General features: G+C 41.2%; 1 pseudogene; it reads left to right on the plus strand.

Annotated features, from left to right (window-relative positions):
- The first annotated feature begins 9,603 nt into the window (after positions 1–9,603).
- On the plus strand, positions 9,604–9,721 carry LOC126279303 (5S ribosomal RNA; annotated as a pseudogene).
- The last annotated feature ends 18,251 nt before the right edge of the window (positions 9,722–27,972 follow it).

Consider the following 27,972-nt stretch of genomic DNA (forward strand, 5'->3'; position numbering starts at 1 on the left):
TGTACATGTCTGGGGAGTTTAGTGGCCAGAGGAAGTGTTTAAACCCAGACTGTTCCTGGAGCCACCCTGTAGCAATTCTGGACGTGTAGGGTGTCGCATTGTCCTGCAATAGACGTGAATAGATGCAGGTGATCAGACGGGATGCTTTCGTACGTGTCACACGTCAAGTCGTATCTAGATGTGTAAGGTGTCCCATATCACTTCAACTGCACACGCCCCATACCATTACAGAGCCTACACCAGCTTGAACAGTCCATTGCTGACATGCAGGGTCCTCGGATGGATGAGAGTGTCTCCATACCTGTAAATGTTCGTCCGCTCGATACAATTTGAAACGAGACTCGCCCGACCAGACAACATGTTTCCAGTCATCAACAGTCCACTATCGGTGTTGACGGTCCCAGGCAAGGCTTAGAGCTTTGTGTCGTGCAGTCATCAAGGGTACACGAGTGGGTCTTCGGCACCGAAAACCCATATCGATGATGTTTCGTTGAATGGTGCGCACGCTGGCACTTGTTAATGGCTGATCATTGAAATCTGCAGGAATTTGCGGGAGGATTGCACTTCTGTCACGCTGAAGGACTCTCTTCAGTTGTCGTTGGTCCCGATCTTGCATGATCTTTTTCCCACCGCAGCGATGTCGGAGATCTTATGTTTTACCGGATTCCTTATATTCACCGCACACTCGTGAAATGGTCGTACGAGATAATTTCCACTTCATAGCTACCTCGGAGATGCTGTGTCCCATCGCTCGTGCGTGTACTATAACATCACGGTCAAACAAAATTAAATCTAGATAACATGCCATTGTAGCTGCAACTGCGCCAGACATTTGTTGTCTTATATAGGCGTTGCCGATAGCAGCGCCGTATTCGGCCTGTTTATTTGAATACGCCTGCAAATACCAGTTTCTTTGGCGCTTCAGTGTAGAATCATTTATAAATTTGTTTACAGTGCTAGCTGCTCAAATTCGAAGTCAAAATAATGAATAAAATTCAGCATCAGCATGCTGCACGAGTTTCATAAAACAAAACATAAACAAGTGCAAATACATGTCACTGATGCTGTATCATTATTGCAACTCTACCGTAGGAGTTGGAGATATTACGACACCATATGTCAACAGGTTTTCGGAGACTACATTGACTTTTAGCATTCCTAAGCAGATATTTAATTTTTGTTGGTGAGAATGAAATGCATTGAATGTTATGTTTTCCGATTCTTCTCCATCTCCTTCTCTTTTCCATTTGTTGCCTCAGTCTGTTCCAAAAACGAGAAAGAGAAGACTCTGATAACTAGCACGAAATTTTTAGTTCTACTGGGAACCTTAAAACTTATAAACGGTGACATAGAACAGCCATTCATCCTGTCAGAGTCAGATTTATCCTGGGACTATCCAGTCAGTTCACATCTCCCAGCAGATTTTAATTCTTACTGCGCTGCTTACACTCATATCGGCTGTACTTCTTCTCAGATAACAGTTATATTGCTGTTCTATCAAACAGGTGTTATCTGTTTTGTTGGTGAAACATTAATTTACACACTTGTTGATGCTTCACAATTTCTTTAACGTGACATCTGACAACGCTAATGGTTGAAAATCACATTTAGGTGGGTGAAGCTGATAAAATTATTTTATCTAAAGCAATTTACTTGTCGCAAATTAAAGAACTGAAAGAGTAGTAGAGCATAGAGTTACAAAGGCAGTATATCATTAGTTACTCAGAAATGTAAACGTTGAAGGCATTATTTATGACACGAAGATTAAAATGCTTCACATGTTTCCAGAGAAACCAATCGTTTTCAATACTGAAAATCGGAAGCGGGCATTAACAAGGTACGTGTGTCAATAGCCTTCGAAAAACACTTCATCGCTGTTGTAGGGTTCGTAAAATGGAGAGAGAATTATCTACCGAAAGCTTCAGTCACTACTCGAGGCAGTTACATTCTGAAGACAGTTCTCGCCCTCACATAAAGTTCTTTGAGTAGCATGCTCCTACAAGTATCGCTCGATAAGATTTCCCATACTGAATAGATAGTGCACGTTTTTAGAATGATTTTTCTTCTTTTTCTTTTTCAAACTGACAACATACTGCCCTCTCCTACATCTTTAACTCCGAAGAATTAGTATGTAAAGCTCTTGTGAACTTCAAGACGAATTAAAAGCTGCGTGTTAAACGGCACTTTTAATTATTACTACAGTCTTGTTTCTTTAATTCGCCATTTCATATCTGCAAATTTTCGCATAGACGTTCAGCCACAAGTATCGATATGCAGCATAGAGCCTTTGAGTTTTGTCTCTCTCTGGCACTGTCAGATAGTTTGTTTACATTTAGTTAGTTCCATAAGCTTCAAACTAATGAGGGATTTTGACTGTCAGCTTGGGCTAAGATTTCAAGTAACTAAAACCACACTTTGATCCAGGCAGTCGAGCGAGGAGTTGTGGCAATTCATATGTAGCGGCAGCAGATCGGATATTTTATCACATCATTTCATTCGCTACCAGCTAAACAGTTCATGCCGACAAGAATAATGTAGAGAAAAATGAAAAAGAAAATCGAGGATCTGTCATATGACGATTAGTTTGGCTTTAGGTAAGGCAAAGGCTTCTGAGAGGCAGTTTTGAAGTTGCATATGATAATAAAGAAGACTTAAAATGATGACACATTCATAGGCTTTTTCTACACAGAAAAAGCGTTCGACAACGTAAAATGGTGCAAGATCTTCAAAACTCTGAGAAAAATAGGAGTAAGCTATAGGGGCATAAGGGTGAATACTATATGTACAAGAACCGAGAGGGAACCGTAACAATGGAAGACGAATAACGAAATGCTCGGACTGAAAACGGAGTAACTCAGGGATGCAATCTTTCGCCCCAACTGTTCAATCTATACATCGAAGAATACACTATGGAAATAAAATAAAGGTTAAAAAATGAGATTAAAATTCAGTGGGAAAGGATAGAAGTTATACGCTTCGCTGATGACATTGCTGTCGTCAATGAAAAGAAGAAGTGCATGAACTGTTGAATCGGATGGACAGTCTAATGAGCACACACTATGGATTAAGAGAAAATCCAAGAAAGAGAAAAATAACGAGTAGCTGAAATGAGATCAGTGATAACCTTAAGATCAAAATCTTTGACCACAAAATGGATGAAGTAAAGGAATTCTGCCGTCTAGAAATTAAAATAATACATGACAAACGAAGCAAGGAGGATATTGCAAGCAGATTAGCACAAAAAACGTTCCTAGCAAAAGGCTAGTAGCATCACAAATAGGAATTCATTTATAGAAGAAAATTCTGACAATGTGCGTTTCTAGCACTGCATTGTACGGAAGTGAGTCGTAGACTATGGTAAAACCAGAAAAGAAAAGAATGGAAGCGCTTGAAATGTGGTTCTATAGAAGGTTGTTGAAATTAAATGGACTGATAAGATTAAGGAGGTTCACAGCACAAGCGTCGAGGAAAAGATTATGTAGAAAACATCAACAAGAAAGAGGGACAGAATGATAGAACATGAGTTACAAAATCAGGGATACATCTATGGTTCTAGAGGGTGTTGTAGAGGGTAATTACTGTAGAGGAATATAAAAAAACAAATAACTGAGCTGAAGAGTTTATCACAGGAGATGAATTAATGGCCGGCCGCATCAAACCAGTTAGAAAACAGTTGGGTAAGAGCCCTATTGCAACACCGTATTGAGGAATTTGCTACCGTTGTTGAGCACACTTTAAAACGGCCAACCACAAAGTTTGACTTTATTCTCTGGCAGTCGACGAGAGCTACAGGGTTGGGCAAATAAAAGTGACCCGGACAACTGAGTTCCAGAGTGCAAAGAAACATAACAGATGAAAGGGAATACAGTACTAACATGACTATAGCAATTGCTAGAAGTGATCACTATTCATCTCTTGCCACTTTTGGGCCCTGTCAGCAAGTTGCTGAAGAAAGATCGAAGGTCGACTGTTGGAATTGCTATAATCTCATTCGAAATGTTCTGCTGAAATTTCTGGAGACTATGAGGGTTATTTCGATACACCTTAGACTTGAGGGCTCCCCACACGTCATAATCACACACTAACAGATGAGTGACTTGGGTGGCCGCGACCAAACTGACCTCTGCTAACACCTCTTTCAGGTGTGAAGGTTATGTAAACGTGCTTCAGGGTTCAGCCGGCAGTATTGGCAGTTGTTCCATCCTGTAGGTATTTTGCTCCTCAGTTAATGCTGCCCTAAATTGTATCTATACGTCCGAACCACTTCTATTTGCCCCACGCTGTATGATTCTAGCGATAATGTTCACTTAGCAAGTCTAGTGAGAGGAATCAACAAAGAATTTCATTTCACGGAAGAAGTGGGTGGTATACTCGTAGTCCCTCTCAAAGACACCATAAAAGCCAATAACTTATGGGGGGTGTTACTGGAATCATATGGAAGCTTTTTTATGGAACCTCGTATTCTGTAAGGAGTAACAACATACAAGGCTAATTCATTTGCAGGAAAGCGGAATGGATTAGTAAAATACTCCAGACCTCCAGACACAATCAGATAAGGCGGAAACAAAATGGTTCAAATGGCTCTGAGCACTATGGGACTTAACATCTGAGGTCATCAATCCCCTAGAACTTAGAACTACTTAAACCTAACTAACCTAAGGACATCACACACACATCCAATCCCGAGGCAGGATTCGAACCTGCGACCGTAGCGGTCGCGAAGTTCCAGACTGAAGCGCCTAGAACCGCTCCGCCACACCGGCCATCAAGGCGGAAACAGAACTGCAATGAGGTATCATTGCTTTATTCAATAATAAAGCTTGTGTGCCGAATCTTTAAACTTATACTGCGTCTAGAAAGGTGCCACTAAAATAGTGAATTATATTCCTGTTCATGATTAGCGGCACAGCGAATATCTTAACTTTCACAAATTGTCGATTCAGGTTGGAGAAGAAACTGTTTACTATACAAACATCAGATGGCTTAGCCATGGCAAGATATTGAAGTCAGTGTTTGACCTTACAAACGACGAAGGATGGCTGTTAGACTTTGCTTTTCTAGTAGATATAACAGTTAACTTTCATGAACTATCCAAGAAAAAGATTGGCTAGTTAGAACTTTGTATGATTATCTAAAGTTGTTAGAAACAAAGCAACGATTTGGGAATCACAAACAAGAAGCAACATTTTCGTGCAATTTATTTCCCTGTAGCAATGTTGCAAAAATTCTCCCAAATATTTACGCATCATATCTGACGTAAAAGACGAACTGAATAGTAGTTTTCAAAACATTAAGGACAAAAGGCAATCTTCAGAATCTACGTCTCTCTCCATAAACATACCCTTAATCTCAGAGGATTTGCGGAGAGAATGTATCGATTTTCAGTGTGCTTTAGATTTGAAGAACACGTTTAACGAGCTTCTCTTCAAGTCCGTGAAAGCTCAACAGATGTCTACCGGCCGTTGTGTCAACCTCTGCCTTGCAGCGTCATTTGGATGGTATGGAGGGGCATGTGGTCAGCATACCGCTATCTCGGCCGTTTTGTAGACTCTCCAGACAGTGAAGCTGCTGCTGCTATATCAAGTAGCTCCGCATTTGGCATCACGAAGCTGAGTAAACCGTTTACCAGTCCTCCGACCAAAGAAAAAGCCTTGGTAGTACCGGTAATCGAACCCGAGTCTTCCACATGGTAGCCATATCCACTGATACCCTTTCTTCCTCTGTGCTGCACCGAGGCTCGAACTTGGGACCTTTGCCTTTCGTGGGCGTGTGCTGTAACGATTTTTTTTAACTGTAAAGGCAAAGTGATTGTCAGTCCTCAGCTATGAAGGCAGACAGAGCGTTTGATAGTATACCTCAATTACAATTCTCTCCCAAGTATATGCTCAGGGGAAAATATCCTAGCATTAATATTGAAGCAAATATTTTGTTGAATGAAACATGTTGAGAGTACAATGGGATCTAGAAACACCCTGGAAAGTTCACTTCGATTTCCCGCTGCAAGCATCAAACCGGAAGTTAGAAGAGTAGTTCGAGAGGAGAAGTTCCAAGTCTCTCACTGACAGGTAAAATTTTCATGCAGTTTGATCAAACGATATTTTTCCTTTTACATTCGTATTGAAACATGTTCAGTGGTAATTATTTAACTTGAATTATTTAGATCTGAACAGAGCAGGAATTGAGATAAGTACCTTGCCTCACGTAGGCAGCAACATTTTATCGCACCTCGCCAGTTTCTGTATTCAGTTAGTTTGAAAAACCTTTTGTCGACTAAGGTTAACGCCTATGACTTAAGCTCTTAAGAGGCTGTCCATTACCATGGGAAACTGTCAAAGAAGTGTGACAATATTTACGCACTTTGCTGAAAACATGACAAAGGTTGACAGAGCTACTCAAGGCTTGTCAGTGTATATCAATGTTTAACATACTTCCTTCTTAGTTTTCCTCGCATCGTGCACCTGTTTGCAGTGTAGAGTTATAGAGCACGGTACAAGAATGGGTTGTGATTGAAATCAGTCAAATGCAGATGTGCAGGTGTTAAAATTTGTAGGTATATGAAATGGAATGATCACGCAGGGTCAGCTGCAGGTTAATAATTTCAGTGGTAGAATCTTGGGAACAGGCAGTCAACCTACAAAATAGATTGCTTAAAATTTCTCATCTCCTTCTCATATGAGATTTTGTAGCGACCTATCTAGTTTCTACTGGCCAATGCTCTTGAAAGAGGTAACATGAATACATGCGTCATCTTAAAGGGTCCTTCAGATGTTCATTGTAACTGCAATATTTGTGATTCAATACTGATAAGCCAGACCACACATTAATTTCTAATTTCAACAACGTATGGCAATTTCAAAACTAAATCGAAACCAAGAGGTAAAGACGCTACATCGATTCTGCTAAATTTTGCGTAATAGTAATCTTTTTACCGAAATTACTAATTCAACATTGAAAAAAAGAAAAATCAACATATTTAAAGTATATCGTATGTAAAATTACAGGTTTCCGCATAATCTGTTTCTTTCTCTCTCTCTCTCTCTCTCTCTCTCTCTCTCTCTCTCTCTCTCTCTCATTCCTGGCGCTCAAAAACAGCGTAGAGAAAATTGGAAAATACCCAAAATTATTTACTATTCTTTTTGAAAGTTTATCAAATGTTATATTTTTTCAGTAACTCAAACATTGTGATAGTAAAGTTATTATAAAAACAGTTATTATTACACAGTAGAAAGTGGATCCAGAGCTTGCCTACAACAGGAAGTACTGTTCTGATTAATCTGTCCTTACTAGCCTTATAGAAAGATTTAAAGTTCAGTTTTGGCACTGGTTTCTCAATACCATCAAACTGCTGTCACTTATATGCCACGCCCAGTAGGAAATAAGGCATGAAAGCGTATCTTTAAAAGAACTTAAAGATATCACAGATTTTCCATCATAAATGTTTTGAGCATTTATTAATGCTGATTATTGTGCTGCATAAAACATCTCTGCCATAATATTAAACGGAACAATAATTAATTGCTCGGAAAATGTATATTTATATCAATTGTAACCTTTGTCCAATGTTGCGTAAGAGAAAAAGTTTTTTTTTTTTTCCTCGAATGGGTGATCTGTGGTCTGGTGGATGAGCGGGTAAATATCGGACTAACAAAATTTCGGTTTTCGCGTCCTAGTGAGTTGGAGAATATTTTTTTTGGTTATTACCACTTGTTTCACTTTCAGCGCCGTTTTGTGTATGTTAAAAAAAAGTCGTTGGAAGTCCCCTGCGGAAATATTGAGCCATGTGCCTATACAGCGAACCATAATTGCAAATATGTTTGCCGGTGAAAAATTTTCACCACGAACTGACGTCTCGATTATGTTACATGAATATTCGATGAGATTCATGTTGGGCGACTGGAAGGCCAAATCATTCGCTCGAATTGTCCAGAATGTTCTTCAAACCAGTCGTGAACAGTTATGGCCAGGCGAGATAACGCATTGTCATCCACAACAATTCCATCGTTTTTTGGGAAAATGCGTCCATGGATGGCTGCAAATGGTATCCAAGTACATAACCATTTCCAGTCAATGACCGGTTCAGTTTGACCAGTGGAGCTGATCCATCCCATGTAAACACAGCCCACGCAATTGTGGAGCAACCACCAGCTTGCACAATGCCCAGTTGACAACTTGGGTCAATGGCTTCGAGGGGTCTGTGCCACACTCGAATCCTACCATCAGCTCTTACTATCTGAAATCGAGACTCATCTGAAAAAGCCACGGTTTTCCAGTCGTCTAGAGTCCAACTGATATCTTGACGAACCTAGGAGAGGCGGTACGCGTCGTGTTGTGTTGTTAGCAGAGGAACTCGATCAGTCGTCTCCTGCCATAGCCCATTAACACCAGTTTTATCCGCCCTGTCCCAACGAATACGTTTGTCGTACGTCTCACACTTATTTCTGCGATTAATTAACGCTGTGTTGTTTCTCTGTTAGCACTGACAGTTCTATGCAAACGTACCTGCTGTCAGTCGTTAAGTGAATGCCGTCGACCACTGCGTTGTCCGTGGCGCAGGTAATGCCTGAAATTTGGTATTTTCGGCACATTCTTGACACTGCCGTGTGGCTAGGGCCTCCCGTCGGGTAGACCGTTCGCCTGGTGCAAGTCTTTCGAGTTGACGCCACTTCGGCGACTTGCGTGTCGGTGGGGATGAAATTATGATTATAAGGACAACACAGCACCCAGTCCCTGAGCGGAGAAAATCTCCGACCCAGTCGGGAGTTGAAACCGGGCCGTTAGGTGTGACACTCCGTCACGCTGACCACTCAGTTACCAGGGGCGGACACTCTTGACTGGATTCCCCAATGATTTCCGAAATGGTGCGAGTAGCTCTAATTACCGTTGTGCATTCAAAGTTTGTTAAAATATATCGTGAGTCCATAATCACGTGCGATACCTTTTCTCATTAATCATTTGAATACAAACGAAAGGGCCGCCAGTGCTCTGCCCTTTTATACACGATACTACCTCCATGTTTATATGTGCACATCGGTATCCCATGACTTTTGTCACATCAGTGTTTATGTCGACCTCAGAGTGAGGGACTGAAACAGTCGACATGTCTCCTTAATGAAGTAAATAAAAATGGTGATTGTATTCTACTTGTGTATGTAACTTCTGAAGCAAGATAAATATTTGACAATTAAAGATACTACCTCCCAAAACTTTAGCACTTATCAACAGCCCAATGTTTCCGTGACAAAAAATAAAAACACCTACAGCCGTAGGACGGCTGAAGGTGTTTTTATTTTTTGTCACAATAGTAAACGGCCGTCGTCCCAGAGACGACCTGCTAAAAGCATGGACATACAAAAGTTCAATGTTACGTTAATGTGTTTTTCAAGTGAAAATCGTTGGGATGAGAGGAAGACTAGCTTTAACGTCTAGTCGTTGACGAAATCATCACAGATGGAGACAAGTTCGGAATGGATAAGAATAATCTGATTTAACTGCATTTTCACCATATTTCGTCTCGTAATAAATTCGTAATTTTTCTTGGTTGTTTTTCTTCTCAATTCTGTTTGAGTAATTCGTTTATTTCCAAACTAGCAGGCATGGAGAATGGCCAACGGCCTTTCCGCAGTGGTAACACCGGTTCCCGTCAGATCACCGAAGTTAAGCGCTGCCGGTCTGGGCTAGCACTTGGATGGGTGACCATACTGTCTGGCGAGCACTGTTGGCAAGTGGGGCACACTCAGCTCTCGTGAGGCAAACTTAGGGGCTACTTGGCTGAGAAGTAGCGGCTCCGGTCTCGGAAACTGACATACGGCCGGAAGAGCGGTGTGCTGACCACATGCCCTTCCATAAAAATGGCTCTAAGCGCTATGGGAGTTAACATCTGAGGTCATCTGTCACCTAGACTTAGAACTACTTAAACCTAACTAACCTAAGGACATCACACACATCAATGCCCGATGCAGGATTTGAACCGGCGACCATAGCAGCAGCGCGGTTCCGGACTGAAGCACCTAGAACCGCTCGGCCACAGCGGCCGTCTGCCTCTCCGTATAGGCGCTGCTCATGAATGGTTGTTTACTTGTTTGGGCGGGTTTAGTGACATCACTGAACAACGAGACTGTGTCTGTGATACAATATCCATAGTTAACGTCTATCTTCAGGAGTTGTGGGAACTGGGGTGATGCAAAACTTTTTTGATGTGTGTGTGCATGTTCTTCATATCCTCCTAAACCACTTCACCGAATTCAAACAAACTCAGTTCACATATCCCTCACTGTCAGGTAACAGTCGCTATCTTGGTAAGAGCCACCTATTTATCACAGTTCAGGAGATACGATGTGAAACAATGAGGTGTATGAAAAACTACAGCATCGCACATGACGTTCAAATTTAGTACTTCTTTGCTGCTAACTCTATTCGCAACATGTTTCTCAGATAGTATCCACAAATATCGCTGCAAGAAATTGCAAAAATACTTGTTCAACAGATACGACGTCATAAACGCTGGCTTGAAAAAAAAATCCTAAAATGAAAAGCGTGAGGTCATCCACATGAGTGCTAAAAGAAATCCGCTAAACTTCGGCTACATGATAAATCAATCAAATTTAAAGGCCGTAATTTCAACTATATACTTACGGACTTAAAGAAGTGGTTCTCTTTTCTCCAAAGGTCTCTTTAATTTTCCCGTAGGCAGTATCTTTCCCCTAGTGATATGTGGCTATACATCTTTACACGTGTCCTCTGGCCATCCCTGCTTAGCCATTTTGCACTTCCTGTCGATCTCATTTTGGAGACGTTTGTATTCCTTTTTGCATGCTTCAGTTACTCCATTTTTATATTTTCTCCTTTAATCAATTGAATTCAATACCTCTTCTGTTACCGAAGGATTTCCACTAGTCCTCGTCTTTTTACCTACTCGAACCTCTGCTGCCTTCACTATTTCATCCCTCAAAGTTACCCATTCGTCTTCTACTGTATTTCCTTCCCCCGTTCTTGTCAATCGTTCTCTAATGTTCTCTCTGAAACTCTTTACAAATTCTGGTTCTTTCTGTTTATCCAGGACCCATCTCCTGAAATTCCCATCCTTTTGTAGTTTCTTCACTTTTAATTTACAGCTCATAACCAATAGATTGTGGTCAGAGTCCACATCTGCCTCGGGGATTGTCTTACAAATTAAAACCTGGTTCCTAAATCTCCGTCTTATCATTATATAATCTATTTGAAACCTTCCAGTGTCTCTAAACCTCTTTCAGAATCAGATGGAAAACCAGTTCTAAGCAAAGAAGGGAAGGCAGAAAGGTGGAAAGAGTATATAGAAGGTCTATACAAGGGCGATGTTCTTGAGGACAGTATTAAGGAAATGGAAGACGACTTAGATGGAGATGAAAAGCCAGATATGATACTGTATGAAGCGTTTGACAGAGCACTGAAAGATCTAAGCCGAAACAAGACCCCAGGTGTAGACGACATTACATTAGAACTACCGATAGCCCAGGGAGAACCAGCCCTGACAGAACTCTACCGTCTGGTGAGCAAGATGTATGAGACAGGTGAAATGCCCTGAGACTCCAAAAAGAATAATCCCAAGAAAGTAAGTGTTGTCAGGTGTGAAAATTACCGAACTATCAGTTTAATAAATCACGGCTGGAAAATACTAACACGAGTTTTTTACAGACGAATGGAAAAAATGGTAGAAGCCGACCTCGGGGAAAATCAGTTTGGATTCCGTAGAAATGTTGGAACACGTGAGGCAATACTGACCCTACGACTCATCTTAGAAGATAGATTAAGGAAGGCCAACTCAACGTTTTTAGCTTTTATAGACATAGAGAAAGCTTTTGACAACGTTAACCGGAATACCCTCTTTCAAATGCCGAAGGTGGCAGGTGTAAAATAGAGGGAGCGAAAGGCTATTTACAATTTGTGCAGAAACCAGATAGCAGTTATAAGAGTCGAGGGTCCTGAAAGGGAAGCAGTGATAGAGAAGGGAGTGAGACTGCGTTGTAGTCAATCTACGATGGTATACAATCTGTATATTGAGCAAGCACTAAAGGAAACAAAAGAAAAATTGGGAGTAGAATTTAAAATCCATGGAGAAGAAGTAAAAACTTTGAGGTTCGCCGATGACATTGTAATTCTGTCATAGACAGCAAAGGACCTGGGAGAGCAGCTGAACGGAATGGACAGTGCCTTGAAAGGAGGATTTAAGATTAACATCAACAAAAGCAAAACGAGGATAATGGAATGTAGTCGAATTAAATCAGGTGATACTGAAGGATTTAGATTAGGAACTGAGACGCTTAAAGTAGTATATGTGTTTTTCTATTTGGGGAGCAAAATAACCGATTATGGTGGAAGTAGAGAGGATATAAAATGTAGACTGGAAATGGCGAGGAAAGCGTTTCTGAAGAAGAAATAGATTCGATTATAGATTTAAGTTTGAGGAAGTCTTTTCCGAAATTATTTGTATGGAGTGTAGTCACGTATGGAAGTGAAATATGGATGATAAATAGTTTAGACAAGAAGAGAATAGAAGCTTTCAAAATGTGGTGCTACATCAGAATGCTGAAGATTTGGTGGGAAGTTCTGAATGGAATTATGAAGAAGAGAAATTTGCGGCACAATTTGACTAGAAGAAGGGATCGGTTGGTAAGACACATTCTGAGGTATCAAAATCGCTTTGTAGCATCTGTATTTATAGACTTGTAAATTATGTATATTTCTTTGTGAGAGTGTTTCATAATTTCAAGGGTGTTTTCACGAATACACGGAAATGAAATTTTTTCGGTATTACACTACAATCGCAGTTCTTTTTTCTGTCCGTTTCTAGTAGGAAACCGAAAAAATGAATATGTGTACAACACGTGGTTGTCAGCTAGTCCATTAACATTGTTGAACGATTGTCCCAGAATCCCGAGCTTCGTATAAACCAGACCCATTTATGGTTGCCTGTTTAACGGCTTGCAGGGCAACAAAAGCGTGATTTTCAGTATTTCGTGAAATTATTGGCAGAAATTAAAAATTTCTGATGTTGCCGTAGTCTTGTTAGTATCTTACGTTAAAAGTTTAACACAATAAGACAACTATTACATTTTCTAACTGTTAGAAACTGCGTGTTTGCCTCGAGGCAACGTAATGACGGCACGCAAGTTTCGGGACTTCATTCATCCAATATTTGAGAATGAGAGCACTTAGCGTCTTCAGCGAACTTAACGTCTAATTTATAACGCTTTCGAAACTTTTTCTGGCCGACAACCCCCCCCCCCCCCCAGCAAACGACGAAAGGACAAAAGTTTATCGCTTACTACATTTGCATTTGCACTGTCCATGCAGTGAAACGGCAGCATAACTCACGATGTTTTCATTTATTACTTCTTTACTACTAATTCTGTAAAATTACATCGTTGCACGACCCATACTTTAGGAGACATGACGTCATAAACGTGAAAAACTGGCTTTTGCCTAAAATGGCGCGCAATAACTCTTCATCGGGTATGACATTTTAATTCATTATTTCTTTACTTATAGCTCAATTCGCAACACGCTTTGGATACAGTATTTACATATATTACTGAATGTATCCGCAAAATTATATCATTGTACGGTACATAGTTCAAGAGACATGTCGTTATAAACATTGATATGCATGATAGAGCAGTTTTTGCTTGAAATGCAGCGGAAATTACCCAGTTTATGTTAATCAGATCTTTCGTAACGAGAGCACTTAGCGCTTACCTAAACTTCTCCTCGGTTACATACTTAATAACAGTTATTTAACAGACTGAGTCATTTGTAAAGTAATCAGACATGTGAAGGATTTTTTGTTTTGTTTTGGTTTTTTATTTTTTTTTTTTTTCACATGGGCAAAGTCATCGAACTTTGTCGTTGATACATGTTCCTTTTCTACATAGCTTTAAAAGTGGTAAAAGCAGGGTCAACATTGCAAGGTGTTATGAAATACCTCAGAGTTACTTACTTTCAAACCGAAAATAAACAACTGAGTTACAACTCATAAAACAATAATCTAACAGTAGTTATTCTGATGACGTGTAGAAAAGGAATCCGATCGACGTGTTATCTCGGAAGAAGCTCTTAACAGCGGTACACTGGGCGTGACGCTGCTGACAGGTACTTCACACAAACAGAACGCGGTTTCTTTAGAAGTGATAACGACTACACGATAGCAAATTTACCTTCACAGGCCCTTACGTAACATATTTCGATGGATAACGGTACTCTGCGCTAAGTTTTTAATATTCTGCCGTTTATTTAGCTCCGAATAAAGATCACGCCTTTGCCTGACAAGAAAATTTCTCGCCATATGACAAAAATTATGCTATGACGGCTTATCTTATGAACACTAAGCCAATCGAATGTTAAGTTTGCGGTTTTTGTTTCCAGAAACAATTTTCCATCCCTCTAGTTTCGCGCTGAGGTGTTGTCAATTCTAAGCTGACCTTACTCAAAACAAAGATGTAGTCTTTAAAAGCAAATGTTGATGGGGTATGTAAAATTAGAATCAAGCACGTCACTGCGCTGCACTGTAACGGAAGAGAATAAGCTAAGAGTAGGATTTTAAGCGATCCCATATTCTTCAACAAATGGCACTAGCATCCGTGTTACACCCGAATATCACTGATACTCATTCACAAAACCATTACTATTTAATTTTCTTTTACCTAGGTAAAACTGTTTCATCTCAATCCAGTTGCAGCATCACCAGTCCTACTGAACTTAATCCACACCACAAGCAAAATTATATCATGTTCCTTTGTCCCGATCTTCGGGTTATGACATATTGCACTGCACTCTCCAATTATCAACATCGCGTCCCTTCCATTCCCACTTCCACAGTCATCCTCACGATCCCACACCATTCAGCCCTCTACTTGGAGCTCCTGGAGCTTGACACTGTTCTCCACTAACCTGCCATACCAGAAACACACCATCATCCAACATAATATGGACATTATGATGTTCACCTTGAAAATATATCATCATTATATCAAGCTTATCAGCCCAACGTTTTCCATGTTTGGTTTCAACAATATTGCACGCAAAAAAAAGAAAAACATGTATTACTGACGAACATTCTGCTGCCAGCTCTCCCTCCTGTTTTACACGGAGAAGTTCGTGTTAAGGAAAAACAGTCTCGAAACGCTCGAGATATTACTTGGAAATAAAGAAGGGTGATCAGTTCACGAAAAAAACTACGGCTCAAATGATCGTTTTCCTTCTTCCAGTGGGACATTGTATGTTACTAGCTAAACGGCAGCTGAAGTAAAACTGAAAGAAAGACCTCCAGCTATTGCTGTGGTACCTAGAGGCAGTTCTATGCATGTTCAGCAGCAAGCTATTATATGTACACATAGAATCTCTTACAGCAGAAATAGAAAGAATTGTCATATGGTTACCTTCCAAGAGGTTTCTGTTCGGTATTAGTGAGCTGTTGTTTACACATTCTACATCTACATCTACATGGTTTCTCTGCAATTCACACTCAAGTGCTTGGCAGAGGGTTCATCGAACCATTTTCATACTACTTCTCTACCATTCCACTCTCGAATGGATCGTGGGAAAAAGGAACACACAAATCTTTCCGTTCGAGCTCTGATTTCTTTTATTTTATTTTGATGTTCATTTCTCCCTACGTAGGTGGGTGTCAACAAAATATTTTCGCATTCGGAAGAGAAAGTGGGTGATTGAAATTTCGTAAATAGATCTCGCAGCAAAGAAAACCGCCTTTGTTTCAGTGACTGCCACCCCAACTCGTGTATCATATCAGTGACACTCTCAGCCCTATTGCGCGATAAAACGAAACGGGCTGCCCTTCTTTGCCTTTTTTCGATGTGCTCCGTCAATCCTACGTAATAATGATGCCACACTGCGCAACAGTATTCCAGCAAAGGACGGACAAGTGTAATGTAGGCTGTCTCTTTAGTGAGTTTGTCGCATCTTCTAAGTGTTCTGCCAACAAAGCGCAGTCTTTGTTTCGCCTTCCCCACAGTAGTATCTATGTGGTCTTTCCAATTTAAGTTTCTCGTAATTGTAATTCCTAGGTATTTAGTCGCATTGAAGCCCTTAGATATGTGCGATTTATCATATACCCAAAATTTATCGGATTTCTCACCATACATAAACTCTCTCTAGATCATTTTTTAATTGGAATTGATTGATGATTTTACTAGACGGTAAATTACAGCGTCGTCAAACAATCTAAGGGGGCTGCTCAGGTTATCACCTAGATAATTTATGTAACTCAGGAACAGTAGAGGACCTATGACACTACATTGCAGAACAGAGATATTACTTCTACTCGATGATTTACCGTCTATCACTACGAACAGTGACTTCTCTTAGAGGAAATCACGAATCCAGTCACACTGTAAAAAGTATAAATAAATATAGGAATAAATTTGTGTCAAAACTGTAAAGATGATTTGATAATGTCTACTCACAGACTATCAATAATCTAAGTGGATGTTAGTTGAGTGATGATGTAACGATCACTTGAGCTATAGGCAGTGATGGTAAACGGCAGCACAGAGGCGCTATGTTTCAAAAGGTTCATAAAGCCTGCAATAGTTCGTTCAAATGAACTGAGGTATGTTCTTGCACATGAACATGTTTTTGACGTTTAGGTTGCGTTCAACTAGAGTAAAGATTTCCATATTTTCATTATATTGACTCAAGTCCAAGGAAATCGCAAATTAAACGTTAAAAATAATGAAAAACCTTAAACGTTGATAAGAAAAACGCTTTTGTGTCTAGTGAAATAAAGGTCTCTTCAATGAAGTGAGAAAATCAGCTTTGATGGAGGTGTCCGGCAAACATTTACATTACATGTAGTCCATTCTCGGCAGCGGTGAAGGAAGTTTTCAGGTCCTTAAACAGGGTGACCGAAGAAGCGATAGTCATCCCTGATTGTTCGCTCTACTTCTCTGCGTCACTCGTACCAACACATCAACCCAACCACATCCCATCCCAACGGAACCGCTTCCCCCGACCTAACCACCAAATCCTCCATTCCAGTTATAAAAGAATAGTTGTCAAGTCTTTGAAGGTAGCACTTGAGATACGAATTCTCACATCCAGGTACTGATGGCTCCAGTTTGCCGATATCGATACGTTTAAATGTCTGTACATGAGGTGCATATGGAGCCTGAAGACGGCGCACTGAATTGCCGAAACTGGTTGTGGAAATAAAATAAAATAACGTCCCAAACTGCACGGCTGGTTGGCGATTTTCCTTGTTAAATAATGAAATACTGTTCTTTCTTTCCTTGTCTGGGTTTCTGCACTCTTCCCCCGCCCCCCTACTCCATCCTGCCGCCCACTTTTTTTTTTTTTTTTTTAGTATGGAGCGGAATGTACCTAACGCGGAGACGGATGCAAATTTTAGGACTTATTTAATAATTCACTGTATAATGCGGAGAAGAACTGACACAGTACTACTGTATTACAATCCACATCAGTTATTCACGACTCTAAAAGGATGCAACTTTTACTGACAATGTTGTTAAGGGGAGCAAAATCAAGAAAAGAGGTACGGCGCAGCGCCCCACTGTGGGTGTGGACATCAAAACGTGCCTCTTGTGCAGCAACGGACAAGTTACCCGCTGTGTAGGCAAATAAAAGGAAATGGTTCATTCGTGAGCGCTCTGTTTGCCGGCGTTTCTCGTTTTCAATTATTACTGACGAGAACCGACGCACCTACGAACACTGCCGCAATCTGCGCAGTTAAAGTGGTGGGTGTTGTTCCGTTAAACAGTGGTTTTACCCGGCAAGGTCAAGCACTCCTGCATTATTTCCCACGAGTTTCAATTGACTAGTAGCACTTTACGTGATAACATGATGTCGAACAAACAGTATATGTCGCTACCACTACATGAAAAGATTAAGGTAATCAAAGCAAGCGACAAACTTTCTGTGCGTGAAATAATGTTGCGTTTCAAGTGCGGTAAAACGTAAACTTTGGTACTTTAAGGAACACGGATAAGATACGGGATGAGTGGATGAAAGGGATGGGACAAACTAAAAGCAAGGCGAAGAAGATGGGAAATTAAGAAATTAATGGGAGAGTATGGGAAGTTCGCAAGTGCGCGGGCGAAAAACTTACCTTTGCCTGGATCCCAGGTTGCAAAGTGAGGCTCTGAAAGTTGCTAAGGAGATTAGAAATATGAAGTTTGAGGTATGCACTGGATGGTTTGACAGTTTCAGAGCTAAGCATAACATCGTGTGGAATGAAGTGTGGGGGAAGCTATGGATGGGAAGGAAAATATAGCAACACAAGGGAAAACAATACTGTAAAACCTACGTGCGAATTATGACCCGAAAGACGTATTCAGTGGCGATTGAAGGGGACCGTTCCATTGAGCACTGCCTTCAAAATCTGTAGCAGTTTGTGGTGGGAAGTTCACCGGTGGAAAAGTGTCCAAGGAAAGACTCACTGAACATGTGAGGTGAAATGGAAAAGACACTGGTGACTGGAAAGACGGCAAACAGCGCTGTTTCAAAAACATGGACGTCAGTAACCTTCCAGTCAAATGGTGAAGCAATAAAAAGGCGTGGGTCGAGAGTCGTATTTTGCAAGATCGGCTGGGCTCTTTCGATGCCAGAATGCAAAAAAGTAAACATCCAAGTTCTTTTCCTGCACGGTTCAAACTGCCGCCCGAAAGTCAAGTTATCAAACGTGAAATTGGCTTGGTTCCTGCCAGTTCAACCAGCCTTACACAACCCATGAATCAGGGGCTATTTACACATTTATGTCCCATTATAGGCCATTACTGATGCAATGTCTTATTCTTAGTGTTGAAGAAGCTGAAAGTATATTTGCTCTTGCACAGTCAGTTTCTGTCCTGGATGCAGAAAACTGGTTTGGCTTCGCAGTAAGGGAAATAAAGCCCGAAACTATTCCCAAGTACTGCATCAAAGCGGGGCTTGGAGATCAAGGAGAAGTCGCTTCTGTGGCCATCGAAGCTGAAGGAAATGCAGCAGCAGTTGCTGAGTTAATTAAAAAGGCGAATCATTTTACTTCAGCAACAGAGTTAATAGAAATCTGCAGTACAGAAGATGATGAAGAAGATGCAAAGGAACAAGAAGAGGAGCAAAATGATGTCGACGGAAAAATTAATACGCCTGAAAAGGTGTTGCATGCATAACGATGTTATGCAATTTGCGGAGTACAAATGTTCTCGCAAGCTGTTGGACAGTGCAAAAAATTGCGTAGATGAAAAAAACAATTTTGAACAGGAAATTCAAACAGCTTTCCCTCCTTGATAAGTAGCGAAAAAGTGAAATGTAAAGCAAATAAACACGGGAATAATATTTACGTACATGCAACAATAAACTAAATTACACATAGAGTAAAAATACAGAAATGTCGTATTATTTAACAATTGGTGTAATGTTCTAGTGTTTTATTGTACAATGTATAGTAAATGAACATCTACTGCGAAGGAGTGAAGGTACGTAAATACATGTATAATTACAACTTTATACTTTTGTGCATTATACCTGATAAATTTTATGTATATTAGGATCTAGAAGAGCAACTGAACGGGATAGTGTCTTGAAAAGAGGATATCAGTTGAACATAAACAAAAGCAAAAATAGGATAATGCAACGTAATCGAATTAAATCGGGTGGTGCTCAGGGAATTAGATAATAAAATGAGACGCTTAAAGTAGTAAATGAGTTTTGCTATTTGGGAAGCAAAATAACTGATGATGGTCGAAGTAGAGAGGATATAAAATGTAGACTGGCAATGGGAAGGAAAGCGTTTCTGAAGAAGAGAAATTTGTTAACATCGAGTATTGATTTAAGTGTCAGGAAGTCGTTTCTGAAAGTATTTGTGTGGAGTGTAGCCATGTATGGAAGTGAAACATGTACGATAAATAGTTTAGACAAGAAGAGAATAGAAGCTTTCGAAATGTGCTGCTACAGAAGAATGCTGAAGATCAGATGGGTAGATCACATAACTAATGAGGAGGTATTAAACAGAATTGGAGAGAAGAGGAGTTTGTGGCACAATTTGCTAGAAGAAAGGATCGCTTGGTAGGACGTATTCCGAGGCGTTAAGGGATCACCAATTTAGTAATGGAGGGCAGCGTGTAGGGTAAAAATCGTAGAGGGAGACCAAGAGATAAATAAACTAAACAGGTTCAGAAGGATGTAGGGAGATGAAGAAGCTTGCACAGGATAGAGTAACATGAAGAGCTAGTCTCCGGACTGAAGACCGCAACAAACGCAAGTGAGTTTTGTGTAATCTGGAAACTTTCCCAATTTGGAAAACTGGAAAATTGTTTTAGTCTCATGCAATTCCGTTTTGTATTTATATCTACCGTCGTCAATTGACTGCTTTTTGGAAGACAGGCGAGTGACGGAATACGTTCATGGAACATACCGGAAACACTTCGTTTTGCGGGATACCTCGAATGCACATGCACTGTATCTCAAAGTAGACTTATTTTCTGTTTGAAATCACCGTTTTTTTAATATAATTTTACGGCCAGTTACAGAGTAGCCAGTCTTAACAGAACTGCCATATGGCTATAAACAATTCTTTTAAGCATTTCCCTTTAAAAAATATGTTTGTAAATCCAGAAAATCCTAAGCCGGCTGCGGTGGCCGAGCGGTTCTAGGGGCTTCAGTCCGGGACCACGCGACAGGTACGGTAGCAGGGTCGAGTCCTGCCTCGGGCTTGGAAGTGTGTGATGTCCTTAGGTTTGAGTAGTTCTAAGTTCTAGGGGACTGATGACCTCAGATGTTAAGTCCCATAGTGCTCAGAGTCAGAAAATTCTAATTGATATTTTATGTTTAATGCTTTGGAATGTTTCATGTATAAATTATTTCAACATTGCCTTTTAAATTCATTAGCTCGTGTAACATTATAGGTGTTGTACACCAATCAGATCCCTTTTAAAATTTTTATATGAAACTACCGAAAGCTAGCATGGCATAAGAATATGATAGTAAACTGATTAAAATGAAGTGTATTTGCAGCTTTGAATATGGACAACCATCAGCTGTGTAATGAAATGACGTCAATGAAAATTTATGGTGAACCACTACTCGAATCCGGTTTTCTCTCTTATCGAGAGCTGTCGCCTTGTCATTAGGCTATTCGGACCCGACTCAGGGCCACAATCAAACTTCCGTACGTCGTCAACCATGTGTCTACAACCAGTGTCCGTACATCCATTATGCATATTCCTGTATGGTGGAGACATTTTAATTGAAACTCGCCTGCCTGGCGTCAGCAGATAAATACGATATTGCAGTGCCTGTGTCATTCACACGTTCACGCTTCCCACGCCCGGGTTCCCGGGTTCGATTCCCGGTGGGTCAGGGATTTTCTCTGCCTCGTGATGACTGGGTGTTGTGTGATGTGCTTAGGTTAGTTAGGTTTAAGTAGTTCTAAGTTCTAGGGGACTGATGACCATAGATGTTGAGTCCCATAGTGCTCAGAGCCATTTGAACCATTTTTTTCTTAACAGAAGTCCTGTCGTCCTATCTCTACTTCTTATCAGTGTTTTCCATATATTCTCTTCCTTGCCAATTCTGCGTATAACAGCCTCATTTCTTACCTTATCAGTCCACATATACTCAACATTCTCATGTACCATAAAATCTCAAATACACTACTAGCCATTAAAATTGCTACACCACGAATAGAACGTGCTACAGAAGCAAAATTTAACCAACAGGAAGAAGATGCTGTGATATGCAAATGATTAGCTTTTCAGAGCATTCACACAAAGTTGGCGCCGGTGGCGACACCTACAACGTGCTGAAATGAGGAAAGTTTCCAACCGATTTCGCATACACAAACAGCATTAGACCTGCGTTGTCTGGTGAATCGTTGTTGTGATGCCTCGTGTAAGGAGGATAAATGTGTACCAACATGTCTCCGACTTTGATAGAGGTCAGATTGTAGCCTATCGCGATTGCGGTTTATCATTTCGCGACATTGCTGCTCGCTTTGGTCGAGATCCAATGACTGTTAGCAGAATATGGAAACGGTGGGTTCAGGAGGGTAATACGGAACGCCGTGCTGGATCCCGACGGCCTCGTATCACTAGCAGTAGAGATGACAGGCATCTTCTTCTCATGGCTGTAACGGATCGTGCAGCCACGTATCGATCCCTGATTCAACAGATGGGGACGTTTGCAAGACAACAACCATCTGCACGAACAGTTCGACGACGTCTGCAGCAGCATGGACCATCAGCTCGAGGACCATGGCTGCGATTACAATTGACGCTGCATCACAGACAGGAGCGCCTGCGATGGTGTACTCAACGACGAACCTGGTTGCACGAATGGCAAAACGTCATTTTTTCGGATGAATCCATGTTCTGTTTACAGTATCATGATGGTCGCATCCGTGTTTGGCGACATCGCGGTGAACGCACATTGGTGTATTCGTCATCGCCATACTGGCGTATCACCCGTGTTCAGATGTGTTACGACCTGTGGCTCTACCCTTCAGTCGATCCCTGCTTAACCCTACATTTCAGCAGGATAATGCACGACCGCATGTTGCAGATCCTGTACGGGTCTTTCTAGATACAGAAAATGTTCGACTGCTGCACTTACCAGCACATTCTCCAGATCTCTCACCAATTCAAAACGGCTGCTCAATGGTGGCCGAGCAACTGGCTCGTCACAATACGCGAGTCACTACTCTTGATGAACTGTGGTATCGTGTTGAAGCTGCCTGGGCAGCTGTACATGTACACGCCATCCAAGCTCTGTTTGACTCAATGCCCAGGCGTATCAAGGCCGTTATTACGGTCAGAGGTGGTTGTTCTGGGTACTGATTTATCCGGATCTATGCAACCAAATTGCTTGAAAATGTAATCACATGTCAGTTCTAGTATAATATATTTGTCGAATGAATACCCGTTTATCATCTGCATTTCTTCTTGTGTAGAAATTTTAATGGCCAGTAGTGTACATGCATGTCCGAAGGAACGTTGCATCGTTCTCCTGCAATAACGTATCGCATGAAAGTGGCGTGGAACTGACAGTTTCTTTAACACTAGTTACTCTGTAATTAGTATGTTATACAACTTTGGAATTAGATGCAGAATACTTTCATCTTTGTAACAATGTAGACATGGAATTATTACAGCGTACTTGCTACTTAAAAAAATTGTGTAACCGTTCTGAAAATAGGCGATATTGCCAGAAAACGGTCCTGAAATAGTGAAGAAAGAGCGATTGGCATATAAATGAGTCTATTTCGAGCAAATAAGGGTCCCGGATAACTCCCTATGACACATATGTCTAATTTTGTTAAACATATATGAGTTGGTGGGTTGGTTTGGGGGGTGGGAGGGGAGGTGTCTAAACAGCGAGGTCAGGGTCCCATCAAACAATAGACCTGAGTAGTTAATGGAAAGACTTAATGGACCAAATTTGAAAGTATGCCGTTCAATAAGTTTAAATTGTTCAAATGGCTCTGAGCACTATGGGACTTAACATCTTAGGTCATCAGTCCCCTAGAACTTAGAACTACTTAAACCTAACTAACCTAAGGACAACACACACATCCATGCCCGAGACAGGATTCGAACCTGCGACCGTAGGAGGGAGGAGGAGATTAGTGTTTAACGTCCCGTCGACAACTAGGTCATTAGAGACGGAGCGCAAGCTCCGGTGAGGGAAGGATGGGGAAGGAAATCGGCCGTGCCCTTTCAAAGGAACCATCCCGGCATTTGCCTGAAGCGATTTAGGGAAATCACGGAAAACCTAAATCAGGATGGCCGGAGACGGGATTGAACCGTCGTCCTCCCGAATGCGAGTCCAGTGTGCTAACCACTGCGCCACCTCGCTCGGTTGCGACCGTAGCGGTCGCGTGGTCCCGGACTTAAGCGCCTAGAACTGCTCAGCCATTCCGGCCGGCTTTCCTTGTACAAAAACAATAAAAAATTATATAAACAACCTATTGAAATGAAACAGCACAAATCAACAAGTAACTCATAAAACAAATTGATCAGTTTTTGTATTTAATAAAGTTGAAGTCAGTAGCTTAAAGGACAGTTTAAGAAAATAGCAAAAACGTAACACCTAATGATACTGTAAGGTGAAACTCGAACTCATTCAAAAACTGAAGGTTTTTCGACGAGAAACCTAAAGTTGCATGTTGAAAATGATTAGAAGTGGTAGGAAAACTAACAAATGGCTCATAGAACACACCGGAATGAGAAGACCGACATGAAAACGCAATGAAGAATAGATAGATTTTTTTTTCAGTATATATAACCTAATCAGATTAGGAACTTCAGCCCCTCTCTTAAATAGGACCTGCGTTTCACATATGTAGAATTCTTTCGATTGCTAATTGAAACCCTCAGCTGCTGACAGGTGTTGTTGACATACTTCGATGGGGACAGCTGAACATGTGTGCCCCGACCGGGGTCCGAACCTGGGATCTCCGGCTTATATGGTAGACGCTCTATCCAGCTGAGCCAGCGAGGACACAGATGAATAGCGCGGCTGCAGGGACTTATCCCTTGCACGCTTCCCGTGAGACCCACATTCTCAACTGTCCACAATCTACGTAAGTAATGTTCCCAATAGAAATCTTACGGGAGTCGTCACCTTAGTTGGCGCCAGTAATGAGTGGATGGGCAAAGTGTCTGTTAGAAACATTACGTATGTAGATTGTGGACAGTTGGGAATATGGGTCTCACGGGAAGCGTGCAAGGGATAAGTCCCTGCAGTCGCGCTATTCATCTGTGTGCTCGGTGGCTCAGATGAATTGCCAGCATGGTAGCTCAGCGTGTTTGGTCAGAGGGTTGGCTGCCCTCTGTAATAATAAAAAAAACTGAGTTAATGGATCAACAACGAACTGAAATAGGTGTCTTGCGACATCCAACGAACTAAAACGAACAGATATAAGATTTAAAAAAAAAAAAAAGATGAATAGAGGGACTGCGATGTAAGCAGGAGATCCCTGGTTCGAGTCCCGGTCGGGGCACACATTTTTAGCTGTCACCATCGAGGTATGTCAATAACACCTGTCCGCAGCTGAGGGTTTCAATTAATTATCATTTATTCTAGAGAAGCTGCACGGTCATCAATGGTATCTGTTCTTTCGAGAACTATCTTCATATATAGTATTTTTTCCATCATAGTTAGGCTATGTAAAAATAAGAATAATTTTAATGTGGTAGATAGTAATAAAACAGTATTAACAGAATTAAAATTAATCTGAAAATACATACAGTGAATGTGAATAAACAGTACTGACCAAGAACGACTGTAATTAATACTCTGACGGAAATGAAAACAAAAGAACAAGTTTTGCGACATAAAAGAAAGCTGGTAGGCATGTGCCTATTCAGATTTCGCACCAGAAGCATAAGAGAGACACTAGTGGCGCCATTATGAGGATGCAAAATATGTTTGCTTTAAACACACACAGTACCGATCGTGAGCGTTAGTTCTTATTACCTATGAGACTGGACATGGTGAGTTGACGTAGCCTTTAAGGCAACAAGGTCGCCGTTATCAACACCTCACAGAATTTGAACGAGGTCGTGCTAACAAGGTTACGCGAAGCTGTATGTCCTTTCTGTGATACTGCAGGAGGATTTGGCAGGAATGTAATCACTATACATGATTGCTGGCAGCGGGGGTCATGGGAATGTTCGGTCTCAAGAAGAGCTGGCTCCGGACAGGGAAGAGAGGGGAGACCATCGTGTTCGTTGTATGGCTCTGGCGCATCGTATTGCATCTAGAGCAGCAATCTGAGCAGCAGCTGGCACCACAGTGACGCAACGAATGATACAGATCGGTTACTTTAAGGACAGCTTCGAGGCAGATACCCTGTGACGTGCTTTCCACTGACCCCAAAGCACCTCTATTTGCGGCTTGTGCTGTCAACCGAGAGCTCATTGGAGGGCAAGGTGGAGCTCTTGTCTTTTATTATGAAAGCTAGTTTTACCTCGGTTCCGGTGATGGCCGTATGTTGGTTAAAAGGAGGCCAGTTGAAGGCAGCAACCAGACAGTCTGCGTGCTAGACAAACTGGACGTGCGCTTGGAATTTTGGTCTGGGGTACGATTTCGTATGGCAGCAAGAGCAGTCTCTTGGTTATCCCACACATCCTGACTGCAAAATTGTACGTCGATCTGGTGAATCGAACTGTTAGCCTGGCATTCATGAACAGCATTCCAAGAGTGTTTTCCAACAGGATAACGCTCGGACACATACCACTGTTGGAATCCAACATGGTCTCTAGAATATCGACATGTCCCTTCGGCCTGCTTCATCACCAGATCTTCTCCAGTCGAGCACATGCGGGACATCATTGGTCGACAACTCCAGCGTCATCTACAAACAGCATCGAGCGTCCCTGCATTGACGACCAAGTGCAACAGGCATGGAACTCCATCCCAAAAACTAACATCCGGCACCGTCACAACACAATACGCTCACGTTTGCGAGCTTACATTAAACAGCCTGGTGGTGACACTGATTATTGAAATAGCAGCATTTCACATTTGCAATTGCTTACCTCGCGCTTACATTAACCTGTGATCTTGCCGTGTTAATCACTTAAATATATTCCTAGACAAATATATTTCCGGAATCTCATTCCTCTATATTCATAATTTTTTGGTACTGCGATTTTTTCCACTAGTGTATTCAACTACTAATGCGGCTACTATTGCTACTACTACTTCTAGTGCTTATTATGATAATATCAGTCTCGCGGTTCTAGGCGCTACAGTCTGGAGCCGAACGACCGCTACGGTCGCAGGTTCTAATCCTGCTTCGGGCATGGATGTGTGTGATGTCTTTAGGTTAGTTAGGTTTAATTAGTTCTAAGTTCTAGGCGACTGATGACCACAGATGTTAAGTCGCATAGTGCTCAGAGCCATTTTTTGGTAATATTAATAATAGCGATGTTAGCAGATCCAAAATATATTTGTATGAGTGCAAAAGTGATCTTTTCTGACATTAGTAGAGAAATTTAGATGCACTGGACCATCTAACAACAATTTTAAGTGAGGAAGGTCTGGTTGGAAATTAGGGTGTAACGCAGTAACTAGAGCGTACAGAGACAAAGGTAGTTGTTCAAAAATGGTTCATATGGCTTTGAGCACTAGGGGACTTAACAACTGAGGTCATCAGTCCCCTAGAACTTAGAACTACTTAAACCTAACTAAACTAAGGACATCACACACATCCATGCCCAAGGCAGGATTCGAACCTGCGAACGTAGCAGTCGAGCGGTTCCGGACTGAAGCGCATAGAACTGCTCGGCCACTACGGCCAGCAAAGGTAGTTGTTGTTGTAGCCTCAATAGATATGTCATTAGCTGTCTTTTGACGTTGGAGGTGTTATCCAGTTCTCTGACATACTGAGGGAGTTTGTGAAATATGTCCAATTTAGTTTTTCATCTGTTATTACAGCTAGACTCTTTGCAGAGGGAGAGAATTTTATATTTGTCCAATTTAGGTGAAAATATGATGGGGATTCCTGATATTTCAGGCTAATGAGCCTAGAATGACCTACCAGGACCGCTTGCGTTTTTGATGGGTTGAGTTTCAACCCTATATTCAATGCGTGTTTTGCTAGTGCACACAGGTCAATATTGAAATTGTGAGATAATTATCTGTAGGTTTATTGGTTTTGCACTTATATATAACTGGAAGTCATCAGTATACATGTAATATGTACAGCAGGACAAAACTGATGACACATCATTGGCGTACAACTAAAGGAGTATAGGACCTAGTACCAATCCCTGCGCTACACTTGATACTACTTGTCTCCACTGTGACGTGACACTACAAAATATAGAGGCCTAACATGGACGGATATAGTTGAAGATCATGAGATAGGATCTAACAATGGATGTCAAACAACTGATGTGGAAATATATGACCACAATTTATGGATGTAATTAAACCAATTTTATTTAATTATTCAGTATACCTGAAACAGGTCTCACTATA

The sequence above is a fragment of the Schistocerca gregaria genome, chromosome 6, assembly GCF_023897955.1.
Source record: "Schistocerca gregaria isolate iqSchGreg1 chromosome 6, iqSchGreg1.2, whole genome shotgun sequence".
Classification (NCBI taxonomy): Eukaryota; Metazoa; Arthropoda; class Insecta; order Orthoptera; family Acrididae; genus Schistocerca; species Schistocerca gregaria.